Here is a 4,606-nt window from a genome sequence, read left to right as displayed (position 1 = left end):
GAAATTATGGATAATCAACTATCTAACAAAACTGCAACGAAACTACAGTGGAATTGGAACGCAAAAAAATTAAATAGTATTTGAATTTTTTTTTAGCGACCATTAATGGCTTTTTCAGCTTTTTCTTCATCGCCAGTAACTCAATAACTTTAGAGAAGATGAAAGAAAATAGGATTTGCATAAGAAAATAAATAAATAAATGAGTAGAGGAGAATTGGTAAGAGAGTTGCAAAGATTGGGAGAGATGAATGAAGATGTATTGACGAAGATGAGCGGAGGTGAAAACAGATGTGTTGACGAAGATGAGTGAAGGTGAAAATAGCCAGATGAATAACTAGTTATTTTCAAATGTGTTTACTCAAAATAAAAGACTACATTCCATAATAATAATATTGCAAACATGCAACATAAAAAATAAAAAAACATTCTCAAATTGACCATGGATAAAAATAATTATGAAGATCCATCGTGTCTTAACTTTCTTTGGTAGCTGAGATAACAAAGCCTCTTTGCCAAGCAAATGCTTCAACGTAACAAAAACATACTACGACATCGAGCACATGAGTTTGCTTCTTAAGTCAGTTATCATGCAAAGCCTTTGGTAGATATATCTACTAAAGCTTTGACTCGTAACCCTGAAAATTTAACACCAAAATTTATAACATTACAAAATCATTCCACCATTATTAACGGGTTAATCCCCACTAAAACATGTTTTCTTTTACATAAAGGCTTGACTAAAAAATTATGTTAAGTTGGTATTTCTTCAGCACCATTGCAGATCACCATTGCAGATCTGGCATGATGTCCATTTGCTCACATAGAACTGGAGCACATGTCTCAACTATCACACCCTCTCTTTGATAATTGAAATATTTTCACCCAAGAAAAGATCAAGATTAAGCATCAGTAACATATAATATGTGAAAGTGAGCTGGGACCACTTTCCAACATACTTGCCTTTGAATTTTCTAGTTGTTAATTAGGAAGTCTAATGAGGACTTGAAACACCAAGTCCATACAGTCCTTCACAACACTCCTTGTAAGCGTCACTTGCACCTGGAGTCAATATACAAAATGGCATGCAAGTATATCAGAATAAGGAAAAATCAAATCAATGCATATCAACTTGGAGGGGGGGGATCACCTACCTTTCTTGGTTTTCACTAAAGCATCTGACATTGCATATACATGTCGGTTGGCATAAGTATAACCTCCAATGAATTTGAAGCAACAAAAAAGCTAAACTTAGTTATTATTTCTTCCAATATACTCACAAACTGAGTATATTTAACACCTTGATGACATGTGGTTTATAAAAGTAAGATGGAGCTAGAACATAGACTGTATCAACAGTTCTCAATATTGTACTCACAGTCGAGAATACCAAAAAAACAATAAATCTACGAAAACCATTAATTCCAATAATGGTCTTTACGAAATGTATGTAAGCAGAAAACACAAAACAATCTGCATCAGTTTATTAATTTGTTATCCAAGTTGAATGATGCAATCTAAAACCATTTTGCAACCTGAAATAAGGCGTGCATAGTTTCATTCAAACTAAAATAGATGAATTCAAAATGAAATGAAAATGAAAACTTACCAAACATGATCGGATTCATTAAACTTGTTCAATTATAGAAATCAGAAAACAGAAAATCTACCAAGTGAATTGGAATTGTATAATTGTATCATTAATAAAAAGAAAAAGAATGAGTTTATTAATTAGTTATCCAAGTTGAACGATGCAATCTAAAACCATTTCGCAACCTGAAATAAGGCTTGCATAGTTTCATTCAAACTAAAATAGCTGAATTCAAAATGAAATGAAAATGAAAACTTACCAAACATGATCGGATTCATTGAACTTGTTCAATTATAAAAATCAGAAAATAGAAAACCTACCAAGTTAATTGGAACTATATAATTGTATCATTAATAAAAAGAAAAAGAATGAAAAACTCTGCAAGTACCAAATTGAATTCTGAAATTGGAATTAAGATTCGCCCAATGAACAATGATTGAAAAAAGTTAGTTCTAAGAAATTGACGAAGACAGGAAGACTTAGACAATGATGTTGGAAATTGCAGTTGTTTTATACCTTATAGAACCTTTCTAGAGTTATGGGGGATGGTTACAACAAGTGAGTTTGAGCAAGTTCGGAAACCACCGATCTTGGGAGAGAGAGAGTGGGGAGTTGGGGTTTTATACGTGAATTGTGGTTCTATTGAATAATTGAATTGAATGGGAAAGGAAAATGGAGAAACAAAAGAGGTTAGGGTGTAACGACTATACTAATGGCAGTTTTGAATAATCCAATTAATTTTCTGGTGAAGAAAAAGAAAATTTTGGATTTAGTAATGGGGCGGGGAGAGGAAGCCGAAGAGGGAGTTGAGTAACGACTGCCACTAATGGGAGTCTTGAAAAATCAAATAATTTTTCTGGTAAAAAAAAAGGAAACTTCAATGATTCTGTTTGGAATACAAACCGCCACATGTTTGCTAGGCTTTCTAAAGAATTGAGTGCATGGTCTTTCTAAAGTACTCTACCGTTTCAAATTTCATTATTGTAAATTTAGTGGATGCTATATCGTTTTTATATTTAGATTTTGGTAACTCTTCACGTGATGTAATTTTAATTTTCAATATATTACCCTTTCATGCTAAATTGTATTTTTGTGTTACATATTTTTTTACCAACAACTTCAAGACAATCTTCTCATCAGCAAAATAAGATAAAGTATTAAGAAAAAGGACCTTGAAGATGAGGTCATTGCGAGGCAATTTTTCAAGAAAATAAACACAAACTCTCAACACAAACGATAAATATATAACCAAGCTAGTTGAATGCTCCTAGCCTTCTAATAGATCGTATCATTGTATCATGCTCTTGACATTTAACAATTGTGTTGGGTATTAAAAGTAGTAATGCTACACCAACCCACTTATTTGACCTACTATTTGAACCTACCGATGTGTCAAAAATCTTAATCATTGATTTACATAGAGATACGTGTTCGTGTGTATTGCAATGCAAACCAACGTTATCCAAATATAGTGAGCCGCAATAGTAGGTCTAAAATTAAAGTAGATCCGTGTAGTACCACTCTGTTAAAAATCACAAAACAACGCAATCAACATAAACGTTAAATTTTTTGTACGTTCCGCCCTATAAATTTATATATATTAATTGATTCTCCATGAACTTGATTAGTTATATAACTATAATATCAAACGTTTTGGGTAGAACAAATTAGACGTAATAGTAGGTGTGGAGAATTATTTTTAATAAACTAATAAGCAAATTAATTTATGATAAAATATCAATAACATAGGAATACCATAGAAAATCAAAATTTAAGAAATGGGGTTGAAAAAGATGCACAAATCTACTCAAGTACCCAACGATCTTACTTGATACAAAAGAAACTCGCTACTGATATGGTCAAGAAATAATAATATTATTACCAATAGAGATTGCAGCAAGGTTTCGCGAAAAGAATGAATAATAGTCACAATGGTGCTCAATAGGAAAAGTCATATATTTTTAACAACGACAAAAACAAAAATTTCAAACTGAAATGAAAACAAATTGAACTCAAAACCAATATTGTACTCATTGCCTCATTGGAGAACATTAATCATTCTTCTTCCGTGAATAACATTGTGTTAGACTTATGGGCTATGGCTAGCTTTTACCAGCATACTAACTACCTCGAGTTGTTTATCAAAGAAAAAAAAAAGAAAAGAAAAGAAAAATGTACCTCAAACTATATTGTCTTGCACCTAGACACCTTCATCATCAACAAATTGAAACTACAAAATAAATCAATTCAAACATGCTAAAAAGTTGAAAGCAAATAAAGAAATCGTTGATGTTTAATTGCTACAATTAATGTTAAAATTGCACGACAAAAAAACATACACAAATATTTGTGGGCAGTCGCAAGAGAAATGAACAAATATAGTTTTACCTTGCATGGTTAGCAACTTTGAGAACATCATGAAGCCATAGTTTCTTGAATCTCGAGATAGATTAAAATTGACGAAGAAACATGTACGTACTGCTCTTAAAGCAACAACAACACAATTAATTAGTGTTATATATAATTCGTATCAAGACAAATATGTCTTAAACATTGGTAATACCATATATCCAACATGGAGTGAACAGAGTAACAACGTACGTAACAAACTAATAATGGAATTTACGTCATATTGTTGAACCCCATTGTCCTTGGTTTTTAGAAAAGCATTAAACCTGCCAATAGTATTCATTAGCTTCACAAAAATATGTAAAAGTACCAAAATCAAAGTTACACACCACAAAAATAAAAAAAAAAAAAAAAGCTAACAAGACTAAAACAAATTAGTTAGAATTAAATGGAAATAATTTAAAACTTAATCAGAAGCAATAAACGAAGAAAACACATAAAATGTTGATGAGAAAATAAAATGAAAAATGAAAAATAGAGAAGAAAAGCAATGGCAAAAACAAATAAAACTAAGAGCTAGTCTAAGAGAAATTGTCATTTTTATTGACTATTGAGTAGTGGTTACATTTTAGAGGTGCCTTTTAATGGTGCTAATTAATGTGAGAATAC

The 4,606-nt window shown here is 31.4% G+C and overlaps 1 long non-coding RNA gene across 1 annotated transcript; it reads right to left on the bottom strand.

Moving 5' to 3' along the window:
* Nucleotides 1-433: 433 nt before the first annotated feature.
* Nucleotides 434-1,326, bottom strand: LOC147508559 (uncharacterized). Its single transcript, XR_015216380.1, has 2 exons — nucleotides 1,152-1,326; nucleotides 434-1,059 (listed from the first exon to the last, which is right to left on the bottom strand). It is a non-coding gene; the product is annotated as an uncharacterized LOC147508559 (long non-coding RNA).
* Nucleotides 1,327-4,606: the final 3,280 nt, after the last annotated feature.

The sequence above is a fragment of the Coptis chinensis genome, chromosome 3, assembly GCF_015680905.1.
Source record: "Coptis chinensis isolate HL-2020 chromosome 3, ASM1568090v1, whole genome shotgun sequence".
NCBI classification, from domain to species: Eukaryota; Viridiplantae; Streptophyta; class Magnoliopsida; order Ranunculales; family Ranunculaceae; genus Coptis; species Coptis chinensis.
Note: the sequence above shows the minus strand (reverse complement) of the source record. Positions and strands in the feature narration are given on the sequence as shown.